The sequence below is a fragment of the Pinus tabuliformis genome, chromosome 6 (assembly GCF_031772625.1).
Source record: "Pinus tabuliformis cultivar Carrire ecotype Pingquan chromosome 6, CPIR1, whole genome shotgun sequence".
Taxonomy (NCBI): domain Eukaryota; kingdom Viridiplantae; phylum Streptophyta; class Pinopsida; order Pinales; family Pinaceae; genus Pinus; species Pinus tabuliformis.
Window position 1 is genome coordinate 1,677,180,921 of NC_142292.1, and position 26,992 is coordinate 1,677,207,912.

Below are 26,992 nucleotides of genomic sequence, written 5' to 3' on the forward strand. Positions count from 1 at the left end.
TCATGAATCCAAGTTTGGGAAAAAATTATTTTAAAATTACCTCGTATGAGAAATAGAAGAAGGTAGAGACATGAGTTTTTTTGATAAAGCATATATCCATTGTTATGAATGGTTTCTGACAGCACTTCGTTGCCAGCGAGCCAAAACAGTACCCCAACAAAGTTGTATTTTATGCCATACAAGCCTAGCCCCACTGCCAGCGAATGTCCATAGCCCCTACGGGTTTACTTGTATTTCTCATGCTTCCTCTTTTAATCACTCTTTTGATAAGAACATTTGCAAGATTTTAGTTTATGATGTATTTGAGTGAAAGAGGTGGGATGTTAATAGAGATTTGCACTTAATGGACATAATACTTTCATAAAATTAACTCCAAATTCTTTTCCCGCAACTATCAATCAAAGGCTTTATAAAGTGGAGGGTTGGGAGGGATTCATTGTATTAAACTCAAATTGGTTCTTTCCTTGAAAAATTAAACTCAATCACTTAGAAAGGATGTGTGTTCCTCCATGAAAAAGATTTAAAGCAAGATGTTCTTATGGTTCATAAGGATATGCCTTTAATGATAATTGAAATTCACTTAAATACGCAGAGTAAAAGATATCCCACGTACGACAACCATTGTTGGGTGAGGAAAAGGCATTTCACATAAATCGTGGTAGAGTCACCAAAATCAAACCATAACTGAAAGTAAAAGGAAAATAACTCTAAACTAAAGTAAGAAAAGAAATCAACAAACAAAAATAAAAATGAAGAAGGTGAAAGGTGAAAGAAAAATCCAAATTTAAAAGATAAACTCCAACAAGACTACTTATACAAATGTCTCAACAAAAGAGATAAAAGAAAATAAGCATATGTATGTTCCTTCCTATGTTGAGATTTAAATTTTTTTATCTTGCAAAGTTATAAGAAATGAGGCTCTCAAAATGTAGAGGGTGAATAACAGTGATGATAGATAATATGCTAAATGAGAAGTCTCTGTCTACTGCAAACTTTCTTGTTTCAAAGTAAAATCTGCATAAAATCATCTTAACCATTTTCTAACAAAAGTAACGCTCAAGAAATAGACTAAAGGTTCAAAAACTCCCTAGTTTAACTGATTTGATGAGGATCATTACTACTTCTTTCAAGAATCTCAAAACAAATTGAACAAAAGAGAATGAACTTCAAAAATGATCTGGTAGAGGTGTGAAAGGTTCATGAATACCTACAAAAACAAAGTTTAAGATCAGCAAAAACTAAAAATAAAAGTAAGAAAATGAATGAAAGTGGGCGTATGAAACTTATAATTGGAGAAATTCATTTAATCTTACCTGAAAGTTATCATCTTTGTTAGATGATCCAAAATAAAATATTATCATAGGTTATAAAGTTGGAATAAAATAATTATTAATTTAAGATGTTAAATTAATAATTATTAATCTAGAATATCTAATTATTTAATGGAGACAATTAGAATTAGTATATTGTTGTAATAATATATGACTCTACAAATGTGTTGTATCTTAGGCTCTAATTTAGGAGATTTGTTAGCAAGTTGTTTGAATAGCTTTTATTGTAAGTGGACACTTGTTATTTAATAAGTGATCCATAATTAGAGGTAGTTAGGACATTTGAGCTTATAAATAGCTCATTGCAAGAGTGTTTTGTTGTTTGGGTGTAAACTCTTGCAAAAATCCAAATGTAATTGTTTTTCTTATTAATAAAATTACCCCTTCTGCCATTATTGTGGTATCGGAGCTTCTGTAAAGCTGCAGTTGATGTGAGGAGGAGATTCTAGCTCTACAAGTTTTTGGAAAGCTCCTTTGAATTGATCAGCAAATTATTGGTATGGAAATTGTCTAGTTTTGTGTTCAAAAAAAAAAAAAATTATCTTATTGATTTTATATTTTTAATCTGAAAATCAATTTGTGTATTGTTATAAAATTGTTGTGTCACTACACTCAAACCAAAATCCGAGACTTTAAGGTTCTCATTCTGGCTTCAAATCCCTGTGGTAAACACCTCTACTGTGACAGAAGCCCACGGTACTGATCAGCCGCTAGAGATACTTCCTTGCAATGTCCTCTTTTAGCTTTCCTTTGGAAACTTTATTGAAGAGCTCTCCTCCTTTGACATACTCCATCACAAAATATATTTTCGTTTTTCTTGCCATGACTTCGTACAGATGGACAATTAAAACCTGAAAGTCAACTTCAATAACAATGGCATAAAACACAGAACTTGGACATCCAGCAGGGGAAAGTAAGAAATCTCCTAAACCTGCACTTAATAAATATCGCAAAGATCCTTTCCTACATTGTGAAGCAGCTACAGTTTGCAAGAGAATGCTCCTTAAAGATAAGCGGTCAAAAGGAGGAACAATCTTTGCCATGGACACAAATCTCAGAAACCGGTCCAGGTGTGGGTCTAATTCATAGAGATAATTGTACATGATTAGATTTTATTATCCATAGAACTCATTTTCTGATATGCAAAGCTTTTGTTTATCTACACAAGCAAATGTTATCTGATATCTTCATATGAATTACCCATGGGCATTGGATTAACATGATAGATGACAAATCGGAGGGTGACTCTGAAATCCGTGGATAAGGAAACATCAAAGGACTGGGTTGTGATTTTCATAGCGTGGTGGATGAGCTCCATCTTACAGCATTCCAATGTCAACATGAAACCAGCTAAAGAAGCTAGTTTGAGCTAGCTAGCAGCCAGCATGGAGAACAGCCTGAAAAAAATAAAGAAAAATAATAATAATAATAATAATAATAAAAATTAGCCTCTTAAAGAATTTTTATTTGGAAATTTAGAGTTAAATATAAGTAGTGAAGAAGTCTTTGCTGGAGAGAAGGATTTTTCTATTGTATGTAATTTGTAATTTGGAGAGATAATGTATATAACTTTATGTAATGTTTTATTATTGGAGTAATAAGGATTTTGTAATATTTGTGGAGTAATAAGGTCATTTGTAATTTTTTTGGAGTAATAAGGAGATTTAATTAGTAATTTGTTTTTAGAGAGATAAGTGTGGCATTGTAACTCAAAGTAATTTTACTTTGAGGGGGGGTAGTTTTTTTTTTTTTACTAGGATTTGCATGAGCATTGTAAAAGTCAAATTTTGAAAGTTACCTTGTAATTTTTTGAGAAATTGACTAGAGCCAAGTGCAAAGCTCAGTCATTTTTCTCCTATTTCAATGACTATACAAGGGTCAAGGCCAAGCCCCGATAGATCATTTTTTTTCTTTTTTGTGTAGTGTGTTGCATGGTGTGTTGTCCATCTTGATATTTTTTTGAGCCAGATTCTTGGTGTGAAGCTTCAACATTACAATGTCAAAGTTGATTAATTTGTTTTCTAATTCCGACAAACTCGAAGGCACAAAATCTTACAAAACATCGCAACGCCTCATTGAAAGCACTCTCATTTATAATGAACTGTGGCACGATATATGTGATGGAGATATTAAGCCAAATAAACCCACAAATGCAGCTGCACTAGCAAAATGGGAAGTTAAGAATGCCAAAGCATTAGCTCTCATTAAATCTTTTGTTAATGATGAAATGTATGTCCATATAGAAAATGCCACAGATGCATGGTCGGCTTTGTGAATTTTTAAAGATTTCTTTGAATTTCAACCAGAATCAAAGAAAGTTGATCTACAATTAAAATTGTTGCAACAAAAATTGACTGAAGGAGGTGATGTTCTTGAATATATCTCCAGACTTAAGAATATTAAGTAGGAGATCATTAACATTGGTTTTCAAGCAGTAGATGATAGTTTTATGGTCACAATTTTAATTGTTGGACTTCCTTCTTCCTACGCACATTTTTTGGAAAATCTACAATTAACTGGAAAGTTAAAAAATCTAAATTTTGATGAGCTTTGCGAAATGTTGACCCAACATGATAAAACCTTTGGGAATGATCTTAAAATGAGATCTTAGAATAATTTTAAGGTATTATAGACCCATGTGCATGGATTTGCCTATATTACTTAGTGCAACGGATCGATAAGATTGCAAATAATATAGACAATGAGCAGTTAGAGAAACATAATAGACAAACACACATAACACAACAAGTTTAATATGGAGTTCACCCAAAACTCTTGGGCTACGTCTCCTGGTCTAGCCTTCAGTGGTCACCTCTCTATTATGTCTTCAAGAGCAGAGTTTTACAAATTGTGAGCTCAAATTGAGTCTCAACACAACAGATATAAAACAACATGATTTTTCTTGAATCCCTCAAGCCTTTCTGAGTACACAGACTCTCCCTCTCACTCTCTATCTCTATCTTTGATCTTTCTCAACACTGCCTGCCTCTGTCTCTACCACTCCATGGCTTTTAAGCCAATCGGAGAAGTATGTTTGTTTCCTCTTCAAAGCTCTCTGGCTCCCAGCCTCTATCCGCTCAAATCCCCTCTAAGCATTAAACAATCACTGTTAAACGTCTTTGGGTATGGTGGCCACCTGTTTTGTAAAGGAGTGGACCATTGGCACCTTTGAAATCCCTAGAATAGTCATTCTCTATTTACACAGATAAATATACTAAAAAATGGGAAAAATCTGCAAAAACTCTTTCTATCGGACTTCAAAAATCATTCAATCCTCCCTAGACTCTTATGGGGTCCGCCTTTAATCACTATCGCAAGTTGCAAGTGCCCATGTGCCGTGGTTTTCCTTTGTATTTGCAAAATACATTAAAACACTGAAATCCCGACGAAGGGCTTTATGGCGGACTTCAAATAGTATACAACTGCATCTATAAACCCTTTCGGGTCTGAATTCATCACATCGGGCGCGTTTCCTTTGCATTTCGTTTATTTAATGAAAATGCGAAATACACAGAAAAACTCGTTTTCCAGAACTCAAAACATATGAAATTTCATCCATAATCCTATCGGGTTCAGCTATCGCAGTCGCATTTTTTATCGGCCCCGCTCCTTTGCATTACTCCGATGCGATATTGTGATATCGTAATCGCACATCGCGTAGTCCTCGGGCCTTTGGTAAGCACTCCTTTGTCTTTTTTCAACGCGATATTGCGAGTTAACCTGGGTCATCAATCTACACACTTGATCGACGGTCCTAGTTGACCTGCATTGATTGTTGTTGCAATTTTCACATGATTTCCTCCGATAGCCTCCGCTTGCCATATTTGATTGCGATACGCTGATTGGATCTGGACCGTTGATCAGCCAGATCCGACGGCTCCTGTGCATCGTCGTTCAAGCCTTTGATAAACTCTGTTTTTCACTGTTTCTTCATTTTTTTCAGGCCCGATAGTGTACTCCACCATCTTTATAAGTTTATCCTTTTGCAATAGTTTTTTATTTTGAAGACTTAGAGGGTTTTTAGGATCCATTTTGGATCATGTCTTCCCATTGAAAAAGCTTTTGGACCACCAAAAGTTGGTTTTTAAGCATCAATCAAGTGACGATACAACTTCCTCACTTGTCCAATCTCTATCCATCTTGCACTGCTTGGGTTGGAACCTTTGAGTCCAATTCTCAGGTACTCAACATCCCCTCTGCATGTAGTTCTCACCTTCCTGTCCAGAATTGTGTCTTCCTGCAACTCACTGAGATATTCAGGCAACAAATCATCAATAGAAGGCAATTGACTTTGCTCTTCGGGATCTTCAATCAATGAAGGTTCATATAGTCTCAAGTTCTTTGCATTAGTGACTGAATAGATATGCACATAAGCTGGAAAATCAAGGCGAAAAGCGTTTTCACCAATTTTCTCATGTATCTTGAAAGGCCCATACCTTATTGGCTTCAGCTTCTTACCTTCACCTTGCATTCTATCTTTTCTGATGTATAGCTAGACTTGATCACCAACTTGGAAGCTATGCTCAATTTCATGCTTGTCATGCCTTGCCTTGTACTTGGCCTGGCTTCTTTCCAGTTGTTCCTACACTGCCTGGTGAATTTATTGGATCTGTTCAATGAACTTGGTTGCTTTGTCCACATCATTATGTCCATCAACTGTTATGTCTTTACTAAAGACAAAATCCAAGGGAGACTTTGGTGTAAAACCAAAACAAGTCTCAAAAGGAGATATCTGTGTAGAAGAGTGTTTGGCATAGTTGTAAGCATGTTGCGCATAACACAAATGTTCATCCCAAAGCTTGGGATGCTTGTTGCAATAGCCCCTGAGCAACTGGATCATTGTCCTATTGACCACCTATGTTTGGCCATCTATTTGTGGATGAAATTATGTGCTCTTCTTCAATCTGGTGTCCATCAATTCCCACAAACTTGACCAAAACTTCCCAACAAATCAAGAGTCTCAATCAGATACAATAGAAGTGGGTAACCCAAAATGAACCCATACATGCTGAAAGAACAACTTCATTGTTTGTTCAGCTATAATCTGCTTATTACAAGGTATTAAAATACACATTTTGTTGAACCTATCCACAATAACATATAAATAATCCTGACCTTTTCTAGATTTTGGCAATCCCCCAACAAATTCCATGGAAACACTTTCCCAAGGACGAGAAAGAATTGGAAGTGGAGTGTACAAGCCTAATTTTCTATTACTAGGCTTGTTTGTAGCACACATGGTACACCCTTTAATATATCTAGAAATTGTTTCATGCATTCTTGGCCAAGAACAGAACCTTTACAGTTGTGCAACTGTTTTACTTACACCAAAATGACTTGATATTAGAGAAGTATGTGCTTCTCGGATTATGTTAACTCTTTCAGTTTGAGGAATGCATAACTTTCCCAAATGATATAAGGGTTGGTCCTTAATATGATAATCCAATTCTTATACTTGTTTACCATGACTTAAAGTTGCATATACATCTTTAAAATCTACATCTTGAGCATATTGTTCAATGTAGCTTTCATGCAATACTGAGTTATGCTTAAGTATAGTAGATGCATTTATGATTGGTCTTGATAACATATCTGCAACCTTATTGTGTATGCCCTTCTTATATCTTATGACAAGATGAAACTTCTGTAGAAAACCCATCGACCTACAGTGTCTTGATTGCTGCAATTTAGTTTGTGAGTGCAAATATTGAAGTGGTTGATGATCTATATATATGATTGGTTCTTTTCCCATTAGGTAACCACTTCTTCAGACTATATACTAATGCATACAATTCTTTATCATATGTGGGATAATTAACTATTGTAGAAGTAAATGTCTCAGAATGATAACATATGGGTTTATCGTGTTGCATCAACACAACTCCCATGGCATAGTCACTGGCATCTGTTTCAATCTGAAATGGTCGTTGAAGATCTGGCAATGCTAGCAATGGTGTTGTACTAATTTTTTCTTTCAAGGTGTCGAAGGCTTTCTGTTGTTTGCCTCCCCACTGAAACACCTTGTTCAATCCTGTTAAAGCATGTAAGGGAGCTGCAATCAAGGAAAAGTTAGCAATAAACTTTCTCCAATATTGTGTTGCTCCTAGGAAACTACTAACTTTTGTAGCAGATTTGGGTTTAGGCCAGTTTACAATGACTTCAACCTTAGAGGGATCTATCTTCAATTCACCACCCCCTACAATATGACCCAAATAATTTAAATATGTTTTGCCAAATTCACATTTTGATAACTTCACATAGATATTTTCTCTTTTCAAAACATCTAAAGTCTTCTTTACATGCTTCAAATGTTCTTCCCATGTTTTACTGAAAACAAGAATTTCATCTAAATACACAATTACAAAATCATCAATAAAAGGCCTGAGTACATCATTCATAACTCTCATGAAAGTGGCAGGAGCATTAGTTAAGCCAAAAGGCATAACTAGCCATTCATACAGCCCTTGCTTTGTTTTGAAAGTAGTACTCCATGCATCTTGTTCTGCTACTCTGGCTTGATGATAGCCACTACGCAAGTCCAACTTGGAAAAGTAAACTGCTTCTTTCAGCTGATCTAATGGATCATCAATGCGAGAAAGAGGATAAAGATTCTTGATCATTATTTTATTCAGTGCTTTATAATCAATGCACATCCTCCACGAGCCATCTTTCTTCCTCACCAACACGATTGGAGATCCGCATGGTGATGTGCTTGGTCTTATGAACCCTTTCTCAAGTAGCTCATGTACCTGCTTCTTGATCTCTGCATTCTCTAAAGTGGATAACCTGTACTTTTCGATGTTAGGCAATGGAGCATCTTGCTGCAAATGAATATCATGTACTATTTCCCTTTTCGGTGGCATACGTTTAGGTTCTTGAAATTGGATATCATATTATGAAACAACTTTATCTAAATCAGCTTTCTGTTTAGCATCACAACCCTCAAATACATTGGTTGTAACAGGGTTCTTTTCCTTTACAACCATTAGTAAAAATTGTTTACATGAATTTACAATTCTTTTCATCTTCCCTGAGTTTATGACAGAGTAATTATTTTTGAGTTTATGAGCTCTTACAATATATTCTATTCCATCTTTAGCGATTTGATACTTATTTTCGGCTCTATAGAAAATTTTCTATCATACAAGTAAGGACTTCCTAAAACAATACCACATATATCCAAGGGAACTATATCTAACTCAACCTCATCTACAAATGTTGACCCAAATGCAAACCTAAGTTTACATTGTCTAGTCACTTGTAGCTTTGCTTTATCACATACCCAACCTAATGGATATGGCTTCTTGTGAGGTGTTGTTAGTAATCCCAACTTCTTTACAATTGATTTAGAAATCAAGTTTACTTGCAATCCACTATCAAATAAAGTATCAATCTTTTGATGCTTGGAAATAACTCTAATATGAAAAATCTCATGTATTTTCCTCTCATTATCTTCATTATCAATAGATTGTGTAGAATTACTTGTAGATGCTTTAGCATTTTTACCTTTTATACCTGTAGTTGTGACTATTGTTTCATCACCTGAGTCTGACCCCAAGTCTTCTGAATAGCAGCAGCAGTCTTCTTCTTCTTACCACCGAACTTCTTAGGTTTCAGCTCCAGATGCAAAGACCATTAGTGTTCATCATCATGTCCATCCTTCTTGCAGTGAGTGCATGAAGGTTTGTCTTTCTATATAGTGTTTGCCTTCCTCTCCTTCCATTTTAGCTTCTTCTTTTCCTTGTTCTTGCTTGCAGAGGGTTTTGATGATCCCCCAATCTCTGGGTTCACATTCTTGCCTCTAGCCTCTAGATGTGTAGCCTGAACTGATACATCATCTAGGCTAGTGGGGTTAAACATGAGAATGGTGTGCCTCAAATAGCCATGCAGACCACCTATATACTTCAATAAAGTTTCAGGTGAGTCTAGAGAAATGCCTAGAGTTAAAGCTCTTTTTCTAAATTCCTGGGTATAACTTTGTACACTCTGGCCCTTTAATTGGCGAAAAGTTTGCCAACTCATCATTGCTTGCTGCATATAAGCTAGTGGATAGAATTGTTTTTTAATGGCAGAAACAAATTCATTCCACGTAGAAATAATTTTACCATGCTTCTTCAAATCAGCTTGTGTCTTGCCTTCCCACCACACCAGTGCAGTTCCTCCAAGATGAAGGCTAGCCAGCTTAATTTTTCTCCTTTCTGAATCAGTGTTCTGCACCCTGCAATACACATCAATTTGTCTAATCTAGCTATCTAGCTTTTCTACATTTAATTCTCCATCATAGATTGGAAAATCAAACTTTACATCAATCAAAGATATTTTCTTCTTTTTCTTTTTAGGGCTAGGAGATGAGGATGGTGGAGTTGATGGTGGAGGAGATGATGGAGGAAGATTTTCCCCTTTCCCTTTGTGCTCTAGGGCATCTAGAGAAGGTTCTTCTACTCCCTTGTCTTGTTTGGGTGTTGAAGTGCTTTCACCTCAGCCCTTCTTGAATTCTCGATACATCTCTTCCACCATGGCTCTCATGGTCATGAAACTGTCCATGAATAATATTTTGATTCCAATGGGAGTTCTCTGTCCATTCTCCTCTGAGAGTAGACTCTTTCAATCTCTAGATTAGCCTCAACAAGTTCTCCTTCTCCTAGTTTGAGCATTGATCTAATTAGCATTCAACAATCCAACACAAGCTTGTCTAACCTTAGCAAACCTAAAGCTCTGATACCACTTGATCTGATAATGAGATCTTAGATTACTTTTACGATATTACAGACTCATGTGCATGGATTTTCCTATATTACTTAGTGCAACGGATCGATAAGATTGCGAATAATATAGATAATGAGAAGTTAGAGAAACATAATAGACAAACACACATAACACAGCAAGTTTAATATGGAGTTCACCCAAAACTCTTGGGCTACGTATCTTGGTCCAACCTTCAGTGGTGACCTCTATATTATGTCTTCAAGAGCAGATTTTACAAAATGTGAGCTCAAATTGAGTCTCAACACAACTGATACAAAACAGCAGGAGTTTGCTTGAATCCCTCAAGCCTCTTTGAGTACACAGACTCTCCCTCTCACTCTCTGTCTTTGTCTCTGCTCTGTCTCAGCACTACCTACCTCTGTCTCTGTCATTTAGTGGCTTTTAAGCTAATCGGCACTCTCTATTCGTTTCCTCTTCTGGGCTCTCTAGCTCCTGGCATTTGTTTGCTAAAATTCCCTCTGAGCGTTAAACAATCATTGTTAAACATCTTTGGGTATGGTGGCCACCTGTTTTGTAATGGAGTGGACCATTGGCACCTTTGAAATCCCCAGAATAGTCATTCTCTATTTACACAGAGAAATATACTAAAACACAGGAAAAATCTGCAAAAATTCTTTCTGTCAGACTTCAAAAATCATTGAATACGCCCTAGACTCTTATTGGGTCTGCCTTAATCACTATCACAAGTCACAAGTGCCCATGTGCCATGGTTCTCCTTTGTATTTTCAAAATACATTAAAACACTAAAATCTCGACGAAGGGCTTTATGGTGGACTTCAAATAGTATACAACTACATCTATAAACCCTTTCGGGTCTGAATTCATCGCATTGGGCATGTTTCCTTTACATTTCATTTATTTAATGAAAATGTGAAATACAAAGAAAAACTCGTTTTCCGGAACTCAAAACATATGAAATCTCATCCATAATCCTATCAAGTCCAGCTATCATAGTCGCATTTGTTATCGGTCCCGCTCCTTTGCATTACTCCGATGTGATATTGCGATATCGCAATCACACATCGCATAGTCCCCTAGCCTTTGGTAAGTGCTCCTTTGTATTTTGTCGACGCGATATTGTGAGTTAACCTAGGCCGTTGATCTGCATGCTTGATTGACAGTCCTCATTGACCTGCGCTGATCGCTGTCACAACTTTCACATGATTGCCCATGATATCCTCCGCTTGCCATCTATGATTGTGATATGCCGATCGGATCTTGATCGTTGATTAGCCAGATCTGACGGCTCCTATGCATCATCGTTCAAGCCTCCAATAAACTCTGTTTTTCACTATTTCTTCATGTTTTTCAGGCCCAATAATGTAATCTTCCATTTTTATAAGTTCATCCTTTTGTGATAGTTTTTTATTTTGAAGACTTAGAGGGTTTTTAGGATCCATTTTAGATCACGCCTTCCCACTAAAAAAGCTTTGGGACCACCAAAAGTTGGTTTTTGAGCATCAATCAAGTGAGGATACAGCTTCCTCACTTGTCCAATCTCTATCAATCTTGTACTGCTTGGGTTGGAACCTTTGATTCCAATTCTCAGGTACTCAACATCCCCTCTGCGCGTAGTTCTCACCTTCCTGTCCAGAACTGTGTCTTCCTGCAAATCATTGAGATATTTAGGCAACATATCATCAATAGAAGGCAACTGACTTTGCTCTTCGGGATCTTCAATCAATGAAGGTTCATATAGTCTCAAGTTCTTTGCATTAATGACTGAATAGATATGCATATAAGTTGGCAAATCAAGGCGAAAAGCATTTTCACCAATTTTTTCAAGTATCTTGAAAGGCACATACCTTATTTTCTTCAGCTTCTTACCTTCACCTTGCATTCTGTCTTTGCTGATGTATAGCCGGACTTGATCACCAAATTTGAAGCTATGCTCAATTCGATGCTTGTCATGCCTTGCCCTGTACTTGGCCTGGCTTCTTTCCAGCTGTTCCTACACTGCCTAGTGAATTTCTTGGATCTATTCAATGAACTTGGTTGCTTTGTCCACATCACTGTGTCCATCAACTGTTATGTCTTTACTAAAGACAAAATCCAACAGAGAATTTGGTGTAAAACCAAAACAAGTCTCAAAATGAGATCTTTGTGTAGAAGAGTGCTTGACACGGTTGTAAGCATGTTGCACATAAAACAAATGTTCATCCCAAAGCTTGGGATGCTTGCTGCAATAGCCCTTGAGCAACTGGATCACTGTCCTGTTGACCACCTCTATTTGGCCATCTGTTTGTGGATGAAATGATGTGCTCTTCTTCAATCTGGTGTCCATCAATTCCCACAGACTTGACCAAAACTTCCCAACAAATCGGGAATCTCGATCAGATACAATAGAAGTGGGTAACCCAAAATGAACCCATACATGCTGAAAGAACAAATTCGTTGTTTGTTCAGCTATAATCTGCTTGTTACAAGGTATTAAAATACACATTTTGTTAAAGCTATCCACAATAACATATAAATAATCATGACCTTTTCTAGATTTTGGTAATCCCCCAACAAAGTCCATGGAAACACTTTCCCAAGGACGAGAAGTAACTGGAAGTGGAGTCTACAAGCCTAATTTTCTATTACTAGGCTTGCTTGTAGCACACATGGTACACCCTTTAATATATCTAGAAATCGTTTCATGCATTCTTGGCTAATAACAGAACCTTTGCATCTGTGCAATTGTTTTACTTACACCAAAATGACTTGATATTAGAGAAGTATGTGCTTTTCAGATTATGTTAACTCTTTTAGTTTGAGGAATGCATAACTTTCCCAAATGATATAGACTTGGTCCTTAATATGATAATCCAATTCTTCTACTTGTTTATCATGACTTAAAGTTGCATATACATCTTTAAAATCTACATCTTGAGCATATTGTTTAATGTAGCTTTCATGCAATACTGAGTTATGCTTAACTATAGTAGATGCACTTATGATTGGTCTTGATAACATATCTGCAACCTTATTGTGTATGCCCTTCTTATATCTGATGACAAGATGAAATTGTTGTAGAAAACCCATCCACCTACAATGTCTTGATTGCTGCAATTTAGTTTGTGAGTGCAAATATTGAATTGGTTGATGATCTGTATGTATGATTGTTTCTTTGCCCATTAGGTAATGTTTCCACTTTTTCACACTCTTTCCTAATGCATACAATTCTTTATCATATGTGGGATAATTAACTACTGCAGAAGTAAATGTCTCAGAATGATAACATATGCGTTTACTGTGTTGCATCAACACAGCTCCCATGGCATAGTCACTAGCATCTGTTTCAATCTCAAATGGTCATTGAAGATTTGGCAGTGCTAGTATTGGTGTTGTACTAATTTTTTCTTTCAAGGTGTCAAAGGCTTTCTGCTGTTTGCCTCCCCACTGAAACACCTTGTTCAATCCTGTTAAAGCATGTAAGGGCACTGCAATCAAGGAAAAGTTAGCAATAAACATTCTCCAATATTGTGCTGCTCCTAGGAAACTCCTAACCTCTGCAGTAGATTTGGGTTTAGGCCAGTTCACAATGACTTCAACCTTAGAGGGATCTATCTTCAATTCACCACCCCTTAGAATATGACCCAAATAAATTAAATATGTTTTTCCAAATTCACATTTTGATAGCTTCACATAGATATTTTCTCTTTTCAAAACATCTAGAGTCTTCTTTACATGCTTCAAATGTTCTTCCTGAAAACAATAATGTCATCTAAATACACAATTACAAAATCATCAATAAAAGTTCTGAGTACATCATTCATAACTCTCATGAAAGTGGCAAGAGAATTAGTTAAGCCAAAAGACATAACCAGCCATTCATACAACTCTTGCTTTGTTTTGAAAGTAGTCTTTCATGCATCTTGTTCTACTACTCTGACCTGATGATAGCCACTATGCAAGTCCATCTTGGGAAAGGAAACTGCTTCTTTCGACTGATCTAATAGGTCATCAATGCGAAGAAGAGGATAACGATTCTTGATCATTATTTTATCCAGTACTCTATAATCAATGCACATCCTCCACGAACCATCTTTCTTCCTTACCAACACGATTGGAGATCTGCATGGTGATGTGATTGGTCTTATGAACCCTTTCTCGAGCAGCTCTTGTACCCGCTTCTTGATCTCTGCATTCTCTAAATAGAATAACCTGTACATTCTGATGTTAGGAAATGGAGCATCTTGTTGCAAATGAATATCATGTACTATTTCCCTTTTAGGTGGCAGACCTTTAGGTTCTTGAAATAGGATATCATATTCTCAAACAACTTTATCTAAATCAGCTTTCTATTTAGCATTACAGCCCTCAAATACATTGGTTTTATCAGGGTTCTTTTCCTTTACAACCATTAGTAAAAATTGTTAGCATGAATTTACAATTATTTTCATCTGCCCTGGGTTTATGAGAGAGTAATTATTTTTGAGTTTATGAGCTCTTACAATGTATTCTATTCCATCTTTAGTGAGTTGATACTTATTTTTGGCTCTATAGAAAATGGCTTTTCTATCATACAAGTAAGGACTTCCTAAAACAACACCACATATATCCAAGGGAACTATATCTAACTCAACCTCATCTACAAATGTTGACCCAAATGCAAACCTAAGTTTACATTGTCTAGTCACTTGTAGCTTTGCTTTATCACATACCCAACCTAATGGATATGGCTTCGTATGAGGTGTTGTTAGTAATCCCAACTTCTTTACAATTGCTTCAGAAATCAAGTCTACTTGTGATCCACTATCAAATAAAATATCAATCTTTTGATGCTTGGAAATAACTCTAATATGAAAAAGCTCATGTATTTTCCTTTCATTATCTTCATTATCAATAGATTGTGAAAAATTACTTGTAGATGCTTTAGAATTTTTACCTTTTATACCTATAGTTGTCACTGTTCTTTCATCACCTAATTCTGACCCCAAATCTTTCTGAATAGAAGTAGCGGTCTTCTTCTTCTTACCACCGAACTTCTTAGGTTTCAGCTCCGGATGAAAAGACTAGTAGTGTTCATCATCATGTCCATCCTTCTTGTAGTGACTGCATGAAGGTTTGTCTTTCTGTACAATGTTTTCCTTCCTCTCCTTCCATTTTAGCTTCTTCTTTTCCTTGTTCTTGCTTGCAGAGGGTTTTGATGATCCCCCAATCTCTGGGTTCACATTCTTGCCTCTAGCCTCTAGATGTGTAGCCTGAACTGATACATCATCTAGGCTAGTGGGGTTAAACATGAGAATGGTGTGCCTCAAATAGCTATGCAGACCACCTATATACTTCAATAAAGTTTCAGGTGAGTCTAGAGAAATGCCTAGAGTTAAAGATGTTTTTCTAAATTCTTGGGTATAGCTTTGTACACTTTGGCCCTTTAATTGGTGAAGATTTTGCCAACTCATCATTGCTTGCTGCATATAAGCTAGTGGATAGAATTGTTTTTTAATGGCAGAAACAAATTCATTCCAGGTAGAAAGAATTTTACCATGCTTCTTCAAATCAGCTTGTGTCCTGCCTTTCCACCACACCAGTGCAGTTCCTCCAAGGTGAAGGCTAGCCAGTTGAATTTTTCTCTTTTTTGAATCAATGTTCTGCACCCTGCAATACACATGAATCTGTCTAATCCAGTTATCTAGCTTTTCTGCATTTAATTCTCCATCGTGGATTGGCAAATCAAACTTTACATGTAATTTAATCAAAGATGTTTTCTTCTTTTTCTTTTCAGGGCTAGGAGATGAGGATGATGGAGGTGATGGTGGAGGAGATGATGGAGGAAGCTTTTCCCCTTTCCCTTTGCCCTCTGGGGCATCTAGAGAAGGTTCTTCTACTCCCTTGTCTTGTTTGGGTGTTGAAGCACTTTCACCTCGGCCCTTCTTCAATTCTCGATACATCTCTTCCACCATGGCTCTCATGGTCATGAAAATATCCATGAACTGAGATTCTGATTCCAATGGGACTTCTCCATCCATTCTCCTCTGAAAGTAGACTCTTCCAATCTCTAGATTAGCCTCAATAAGTTATCCTTCTCCTAGTTTAATCAACAATCCAACACAAGCTTGTCTAACCTTAACAAACCTAAAGCTCTGATACCACTTGATCTGATAATGAGATCTTAGATTACTTTTAAGGTATTATAGACTCATTTGCATGGATTTTCCTATATTACTTAGTGCAACGGATCAATAAGATTGCAAATAATATAAACAATGAGCAGTTAGAGAAACATAATAGACAAGCACATATAACACAACAAGTTTCATATGGAGTTCACCCAAAACTCTTGGGCTACATCTCCTGGTCCAGCATTCAGTGGTGACCTCTCTATTATGTATTCAAGAGCAGAATTTTACAAAATGTGAGCTCAAATTGAGTCTCAACACAAAAGATACAAAACAACAGGAGTTTTCTTGAATCCCTCAAGCCTCTCTGAGTACATAGACTCTCCCTCTCACTCTCTGTCTATGTCTTTGCTCTGTCTCAGCATTGCCTGCATCTGTCTTTATCATTATGTGGCTTTTAAGCCAATCGGTGCTATCTGTTCATTTCCTCTTCTGGGCTCTCTGGCTCCCAGCCTCTGTCTACTCAAATTCCCTCTAAGCATTAAACAATCATTGTTAAACATCTTTGGGTATGGTAGCCACCTATTTCGTAATGGAATGGACCATCAATGCCTTTGAAATCCCCAGAATAGTCATTCTCTATTTGCACAGAGAAATATACTAAAACACCGGAAAAATCCGCAAAAATTCTTTCTGTCAGAGATAAAAAATCATTGAATCTGCCCTAGACTCTTATCGAGTTTGCCTTTAATCACTATCGCAAGTTGCAAGTGCCCATGTGCCATCGTTTTCCTTTGTATTTTCAAAATACATTAAAACACTGAAATCCCTATGAAGGGATTTATGGCGGACTTCAAATAGTATACAACTACATCTATAAACCCTTTCAGCTCCAGATTCATTGCATTGGCTACGTTTCCTTTGCATTTCAATTTAACGAAAATGTGAAATACACAGAAAAACCCATTTTTCGGAACTCAAAAGATATGAAATTTCATCCTTAATCCTACCGGGTCCGGCTATTGTAGTCGCATTTGTTATTGGCCCTGCTCCTTTGCATTGCTTTGATGCAATATTGCGATATCGCAATTGCACATCGCATAGTCCCCGAGCCTTTGGTAAGTGCTCCTTTATATTTTGCTGACGCGATATTGCAAGTTAACCTAGGCCATCGATCTGCACACTTGATCGACGGTCCTCATTGACCCGCACTGATCGTTGTCGCAACTTTCACATGATTGCCTCCGATAGCCTCCGCTTGCCATCTCCGATTGCGATATGCCAATCGGATCTGGACCGTTGATCAGCTAGATCTGATGGCTCCTGTGCATCATCATTCAAGCCTTTGATAAACTCTATTTTTCACTGTTTCTTCATGTTTTTCAGGCCCGATAGTGTAATCCACCATTTTTATAAGTTCATCCTTTTGCGATAGTTTTTTATTTTGAAGACTTAGAGGGTTTTTAGGATCCATTTTGGATCAGGGAAGAAAAAGAAAGTTGGTGAAGATGTCCTTTTCACATAGTCCAGCACTAGTAAATCATCAACTGACAATTCTAGAAATAGAGGCAAAAGAAATTTCAATTAGAATCAAGTAGCACATAATGTACAAAGTCGAGGTCGAAGCCAATGTAGAGGAAACAACTTTTACAGTGGCAACATTTCAGGCAGGAGTAATTTTCAAGGCAGAGGAAACAATAAAGGAAGAGGAAATATTAATCAAGGTAGAGAGCAACCTCAAAACAGAAGTCAAAGTAGAGGCATAGGACAATCTCCAAGAAGAGGAAGAGACTTAAGTCAAATTGTGTGTCGAAGATGTAACAAAGTTGGACATTATGTTGAAGATTGTCGAACCTCTCTTAATAAAATTCCCAAGTTTCATCAGCACTCAACACAATTTGCAAATGATCAAGATGATGATAACTCAGAATATGTTTTTACTTCTTCGCCGGCATTACAACTTTCATCCCATCTTAGAAGTGATTATGAAGATGCTTGGATCTTGGATTCAGGGGCAACTCAGCACATGACTTGTCGACGTGATTTTTTTTGGAATTTTCAAGATTTCCAACTTAATTCCATTTTTCTTGTAGATGATACAAAACATACTCCTTATGGAAAAGGAGCAGTTAAAGTTTTTCTCCCTGGCATTGGAGAAAAAATGATTTCAAATGTATGGTATGTACCAACCTTTAAGAAAAATTTGTTATCTTTAGTCACGATTCGACAAGCAGGACATCAGATAATTATGGAAGATGGCTTAGTTAAGATTAATTCAGTCAAACAGAGCTTGCAAACAGGTTATGAAGATGGAAAACTGTTAAGGATGAAAGGAATAGTTATTCCAAGGCATTCTGATTTTGCAGGGGTAGTGACAACAGGAATTTCACCTATATGATTGTAGCATGTAAGATATGGACATTTAAATTTTGATAGTCTTTCTCAATTGCAATAAAAAGGAATGGTTAAAGGACTTCCAACCTTCAAAAAGGAAAATGCAAAATGTGAAGCTTGAATTTATGGAAAACAAAGTCGAGAATGCTTTCCAATAAGTTCATGGTGTGCAAACAGGTTGTTGTAACTAGTTCATAGTGATGTTTGTGGACCACTATAAACTTCATTCGGTGGTTGCAAATATTTCTTACTATTCATTGATGATTTCAATAGAATGACTTGGGTTTATTTCATAAAGCAAAAGTCAAAATCATTTGAAAAGTTTAAAAAAAATTTCCAACTTGTTGAAAATGAAGTCAGAGAAAAGATAGGCACTCTCAGGACAGATAATGGGGGAGAATTCACTTCAAATGAATTCAAAACTTATTGCAGTGATAATGGCATAAGAGGACATCTTACAAATGTTTACACTCCATAGAAAAATGGAGTAGTAGAAAGAATGAATCGCACCTTGTTAGGAATGGTGAGATCTATGTTAACTTTCAAAAGGTTAAGTCCAACATGTTGGGCAGAAGCAACTCATACAGTTGTCTAATTAAGAAACAGGTCTCCAACTGCTTCTTTAGATGGATTCACACCTTATGAAGCTTGGTTTGGTTTCAAACCTCGAGTTATACATCTTAGAGTTTTTGAATCAGTATTTTATGCCTTAGTTCCAAAAGAAAAAAGAACTAAGATTGACTCAAGAAATTTGAAAGGCACAATGATTGGATATTCTGATGAGAAGAAAGGGTACCATCTTTTGACCAATGGAAAATTTATTGTGAGCGGAGATGTAATTTTTGATGAAACAGAAAGTAAGAGTGTTGAAGAAATTGAAAGTATTCTTCAAAAGATAGAAACTAATGGCAGTAAAAGAAAAGGAAATACGCAAAGTCAACCAAATTCACCAAATTGGTATGAACTTGATTTTCCTTCCTCTGAATATGATTCATCTAGTCCATCTACTTCAACAACACCATCTGGATCTTCTAGCAGTTCATACACATCTCCAAGCAGTAGCAGTTATTCTGACAGCGATTCTCCACCTCCAGAATCTCCAACTGATTGATGAACATCAGTTTATATTAATCCTCTTTACAATGATGGTGACTTTTCAGAATCTCAAACAAGTGAGCATCAACTAACAAAATGGGCAGTTCAACTTTTGAAAGATGTAAAGCCTGATGAGAAGAATAAAACAAGCACAAGAAAGTCACACAGAAGTGAAGGAAATTTTGCCTTGATAGCAAATGATTTTACTGAACCTTCCACATACAAAGAAGCAGTAAAACATAAAGAATGACAACAGGCTATGATTGAAGAATATCGAGCAGTAATTGATAACAACACTTGGAAACTCGTTGATTGTCCTCAAAATATTAAACCCATAGGATGCAAATGGGTTTACATAATTAAGTACAACCAAAAGGGAGAACTTGAAAAGTATAAAGCAAGAATTGTCACTAAAGGTTTTGCACAGCAGGAAGGCATTGATTATGAGGAAAGTTTTGCTCCTATAGCTAAATGGAACACCATCAGATTAACACTTGCATTAGCCGCTCAGAAAGGACGAAAATTTCATCAAATGGATGTAAAAAGTGATTTTATCAACAGGGATTTACAGGAAGAAGTATATATGACACAACCACCAGGTTTTGAAATTGAAGGGCAAGAAAATAATGTCTGCAAATTGCTCAAGGCTTTATATGGGTTAAAACAAGCTCCCCTAGCTTGGTATGCAAAAATGGATGAATACCTTAGGAAAGTTGGTTTTCAACGAAGTGATCTGATGATACTTTGTATGTGCGACAACATGGTAAATATCTAGTGATTCTTGTTATGTATGCAAATGATTTGATCTTTACTGGAAACAATGATGATCATATTGCATAGGTGAAAATAGAGTTACATGCAGGTTTTAAGATGACAAATTTGGGATTACTTCACTACTATCTTGGAGTTGAAGTCTTCCAACGTCCACATCATATTTTCATTTCTCAGAGTAAGTATGTAGCAGAGGTTCTTTAATGATTTGGAATACAGGATTGCAAGCCCGTTCTTACCCCCATGGAGCAAAACTTGAAACTTTAAAAATTTGAAGGGGGGGAAAGGTGGACAGCACTACTTATAGACAGTTGATTGGAAACTTGATTTATTTGACAAACACTCACGCCGATCTGTCTTATGCCATCAGTATTCTTTCATGTTTTATGCAGGAACCATGTGACAGCCATTGGAATGCAACCAAAAGAGTTCTTCAATATATCCAAAGAACAAAAGATTTTGGTCTTCTTTACACTAAGACTAAAAACTTTGTACTTGGTGGATTTTTAGATGCCAACTTTTCTGGAAGTATTGATGATCGAGCATCAACATCAGGTTATTTAATGAACATGGGGTCAGCAGCAGTGTCTTGGAGTTGTAAGAAACAAGCTACAGTGGCCACTTCTTTAGCAGAAGCGGAGTACATTTCAGCATGGGAAGCAACATGTGAAATTGTTTGGTTGCACAGAATTTTGTAGGACTTGGGCATTTCTCAGGCAGAAGCTACATCATTATTGATTAACAGCCAGTTAGCCATCAAACTTGCCAAGAACCTAGTTTTTCATTCAAAGATAAAGCATGTGGAAACCAAGTATCATCATATCAGATCTCTCATTGCCAAAGATGTCCTCAAGCCAGCTTATCTTCCTTCAGAAGATCAGATATCCAACATTTTGATGAAACCTCTTGGCAGAATAAAATTTACTAAGTTTAGGGTAAACTTGGTATCTGTTGTAATCTATCTTTGGATCATAGGGGGGAATGATAGATGATCCAAAATAAAATATTATCATAGGTTATAAAGTTGGAATAAAATAATTATTAATTTAAGATATTAAATTAATAATTACTAATCTAGAATATTTAATTATTTAATGGAGACATTTAGAATTAGTATATTGTTGTAACAAGATATGACTCCACAAATGTGTTGTATCTTAGGCTCTAATTTAGGAGATTTGTTAGCAAGTTGTTTGAATAGCTTTTATTGTAAGTGGACACTTGTTATTTAATAAGTGATCCATAATTAGAGGTAGTTAGGACATTTGAGCTTATAAATAGCTCATTGCAAGAGTGTTTTGTATTTTGGGTGTAAACTCTTGCAAAATTCCAAATGTAATTGTTTTTCTTATTAATAAAATTATGTGTCTGAGGACACTTCTTCCATTAATCTTCTCCAAGCAAAGATAAATTCTTATTTTAATTAGAATTAGAAGTATGAAGAAGTTGACTGAAATCTTATTGACCCATAATCATCACTTATTATTATACTAAAGCAAGCAGTAAAAGGAAAACAATGTTTTATGTTCAAGGAATCAGAATTAAATCAAATCCATCAAATATGAGAATGAAGATATGTTTCGTAATGAATTTCGGCGATGATTGTTCTCTTTGCTTTTCCATTCTTAATTTATATCAGCCCCAAAAGATTGAAATTGACTCAAAATCCCAAATAATGTGGCAATTATGTATATAAAGAGGATTTGAATCTTTATATGATAAGAATGGAGCAAAATATCAAAAATTCAAGTAAAAGAGAATCGAAAAAGGAATTAACCATGATCTATTACCTTTACCTATTCCAAATTTCTTATCAATTTATATATTACCATAGTGGCTCCTCCAGAGTGCTTTAATGTCTTTTATACAGGTCAGCACCTCGTCGAATGTTTTGTATCGCTAGTTTCTTTGCCATGCATAACCTTTAAGCTGCAAGATTCACCTTTGTTGATATGCAATCGAGTGTTATATAATAGTTAAAATACTATGGAAAATAGGTATATATCAGAGCCTATTACATCGGAGGATCTTAAGGCAAGGCTTCATTTGAGTTTTGCGATGTGATATAAGTGTTGTGATAACGGAGTTGCGATATGAGAATATGTAATGGAAAACTGCGATGGAGTGCTTGCGATATCGGAGAATAATCATATTGGGAGATCGAATTTTTAATAAAAAGGAAACACCGATATTATTCTTGCGATAACAGGAATGTGATAGATGACATGGCTCACTGGTGGGACCGGCTTTGGGTTTTATATGTGCTGGGGCTTTTTCCTTTGCTAAATGTAATGGATATGATAGTGGAAGAAAAGAAATTGTAAAGCTCGGAGAAGTAAATATTAGAATTTGTTTTAAGTTATTCCGATATACTATTAACCCAAGAGACTGATCAGTCAGCGAATTTGAAATTATGAAATATGGAAAGCAGAGGATTAGAATTCCAAATTTCACTAATTTAGAAGCTCCCAATCCATTCGCAATAAAGGAATATCACTAAAGGGAAAACAATATAAATGAGGGCGACGCAATTGTTCAACTCAACCAGCAAAAATTATATTTGGAACAAGCATGTATAAACCACAAATAAGATCATTTGTTGCAAACATTTTATGCAAAAATTTCCTTGGCTTGTTGTAAATTAAAGCAATAATGAGTGTAAGCATTTCTTTCTAGATGCACCAATGAGAGGTAGAATATGATTATTTACTCATATAGCTAAAAAAAACATAAATTCTAAGTTACTTGCATAAATGAGAATTTATATGAGAAAAATATCAGAGAAAACTTATTATTGTTCCTTTGAAAGATGCGATGTTATTACCTTTCGATAGGATTTTATTATGCAGTGACTAAAAGCATAAGCGGGAAGAGATATCAGAGATTGGTTGATCGGGATGAGGTTCACATTAAAAACTCTGATGTTTGGAAATTCTGATATGTGAAATGGAAATCCTGTGGGGCCGATAGCTCTTAAAGTATCTAATTAAATTGAAGCACCCGATTTAATTTCGTATTTTAAACAAAAAGCCCCCTTTATTAGATATATATCAAAAATATTGGATCAGAGAATCATATTATTGGAGCTTTCGAATGAGAAGAGTTACAATATTATGATGTTCTGACATAAATATTCTGATAATCCATTAAAGGTATATCGGGGTTTTAATGAATGAAAGAAAAATTAAATAATACTCAAATTGTTTAGATAATCTTCAGCAAAATCACATAATCAATCTTTTGTCGACGCGTTTCGAACCAACCAGTGTGGTTCATCGTCAGGACAAGTTTAAGAACCAATCCGGCTAAGCTGAATAAATAGAGAGTGCAAAGACTCCAACGGCTATATTGCCAACTGCTAAATTTGACCTAAGGATCCTAGTCAAACCCCTAACAATACTATAAATAGCTACAACAGGTAAACTTGTTAATTTATATCTAAAATTAGAATCGATTTGATATTTTTAGTATATAATATAATATCATATTAACTATAATGGTCATATGTCTATAATTATTATTATTTAAATATTATGTCATTCTTAAAATTAGTTATATTAGGTAATTTATTCTTTAAGATATAGTATTCTACATTATATAATGGTCCAATCTAATAAAATAAGTTTATTAATAAATCTATATTTACTAAAATTCTTAATTCAATATTAAAAAACAAACAAATAAAATCCCTATTACCATTCTTAGACTAATATATATGAACATTATTAATTATAAAAATTAGTTATATATTTCAATTTAATACATATTAAATAATATACACAAAAACTATATTGAATTTATATTATATAAAACAAATAAATAAATTAATTTTATATAAATTAATTATATTATTATAATATAACAAATATATTAAATCTGCCATATATTTATATTTAATATATATTAAACAGATTAATATACAAATAAATTAATATTGAATTTATATTCTATGTAACAAAAATATATTAAATTAATATAAAATAAATTTATATTATTATAATTTAACAAATATATTAACTTTATATAAAATATATTAAACTTATATTATATATAACAAATAAATTTTAATCTATATTAAATAGATTAATATACAAATAAATTTATATTATATATACCAAATAAATTAATATTGAATTTATATTCTATATAACAAAATTATATTAAATTAATATAAAATAAATTTATATTATTATAATTTAACAATATATTAACTTTATATAAAATATAATAAACTTATATATAACAAATAAATTTAAATTCAACTTAATGATTTATATTCACTCTACATTCAAAGGACAAACCTGCCAAAAGAGAAATTAAAGGAGGAGGAAGACAGAAACCCTAAGACCTAACCCAAAGAGGAATGAGGAGGCTAGGAAGACAGGGCTGGGACCCAGCAACGGCTAATCTTCCAACCATCATCCCTATTAAGATTGTTCGGCCTTTTCTCAATCTCCAGGGCCTCTCTAAATTTGCGATGGTGAAACTGCGGAACACCAAATAATACTTCCCTGGATATGTTGCAGATTTGAAAAAGGGTTGGCTTCTTTCTTATCTCAGGTCTCCACAATCAAGTCAATGAAGACATACAAAAAGAAACATAACATAAATGAGGAATAAATTATGAAAAAGAGAAAAACTAACAATAGATGAAGATGAACCTATAGAATGCATACGTAGAAGAATATTGATAGTAAGTTTACCTCATAAATCTTCAAATTCTCCCATGTATTTCTCAAAATTTGCATATGTTCAACATCATCTATTTATTTAATATAAAAATTCTAAATAATGAAATTTTCAATTACAACCACTTTAAATTTACGTTAGAAGGCAAGAGTGGTGAAAATGAGATTTTCATAAGTACTTGTGAATCAAAGATTTTCAAGCCATAGCAATTCTTTGGAATTTCTTCATACATGATTTAAAACATTTTTGTTAATGTGACAGAGTTTTGCAAAAACAAGACAATCAAATGGTTCATAAGTTTTTAATATGTTCTAAGTCACTTTTCCAACAAATGAAAAGGGAATGCCAGAAACTTGGATTCATTACTTGCTTATTAAAATCTGCATAACAAAATAAATGAAAACATAAAAGGAATCTAGATCTAAATTAATCTATTTCTAATTTTAACTTAATGAAAGGAAACATGACTAGGTATAGTCATACTTCCAATGTAACCATTCTCTCAATATAATTCCTATATGTATGTACAGGTCAAACATTAGTATCAAAAATACAAATATAAGTATACTAAGAGAACTACTTCTGAATTCAGAATGTATAGTTATTGTTAATATATTTATAGGAAGAAATTTATCTACAATCTCCTTATCTTGAAATGTTCTTTCCAACTGAATTTCAATTAGATCATAGAAATCTGGATGAATTTTTACTAATGATTGGAAGAGGTTCAAAAGAGGGGATGACAGGCCACATTGTAGTTAAGAAATTTTAGATTCAATGGTCTGGAAAAAATTGTCAGTGCTATATACATATGTTAAATTATTAATAACCTTCTATGAAGGAAAACTTTCCAAATGTCTTTCAAATGTGTCAATGAAACATGGATCGAAGTTTTATAGATTTAATGGAAGATTATTAACCGAATTAGATTGTTGGTCATATTGTGAAAATGCACTCTCTTGTTGGCACTTCTTTTGAGAAGAAAGAAGTAATTGATAAGAAATGAACATCAATTGGAATTGGAAGAGAAATAGCTCTTGATGTTCACAATTATAATTTGAAGCTTCATTTTCCCATTCAGGCAACGCATCAATTGAGTGTTCAATGCTAAAATGGTCAATATGCCAACATAAAATATCTAAAAATAAAAAAATAAAAACAAAACACAAATCTGAAAATAAACAAAATAACTGAAGGAACAACAATAAAATTAAATCATAATTTACATTATTGGTACAACTAGCGTTACAACACAATTGGAATTGATATAAAGCAATTTCTCCTTTACAATCATTAGCCAGAAAATAAGAAGGATGATTGAGATTGACTTGTGGAAGAGGAAACGATTATGAACCAAGACTAAGTGTAAGATCTTAATGATCATATAAATTATAAATTCGAAAAGACTGTTGAATTTCAAAATCATGAAGATCATTTTTAACTTGAGAATGAGAATTGGTTGGAACAACTTCTGAGTTAGAATGTTTTTTTTTCCCGCATATGATTGCTCTCTGATTACGGGAATTTAACTGCGCATAAGATGTTTCAATTTTCTCAATATCAGAATTGTTATCATAAATGACTTCACAAATTTCATTGAAATTTTCTTCATTCCCACATGACAAATCAAAAAAAGAAGAAATATTAATGCCAGCTTTATTAATTTTGGAAAAATGATTAATTAATAATTCTTTATCCTAATAAAAACTAATAGGGAGTTTATTTGAATTAGTCTCACTACTTTATAGAATCGTGCAATGAGAAGGTAAATTATTATCAACAAAAATATCAGGATGAAGGGAAAAATGTGAATCTGAAGAAATGAATCTACAATATTCTCTATTTGTATTTTCATCATTACTAATTTCAGATTTTTTATCATTCAATTCGTTGGTTGTG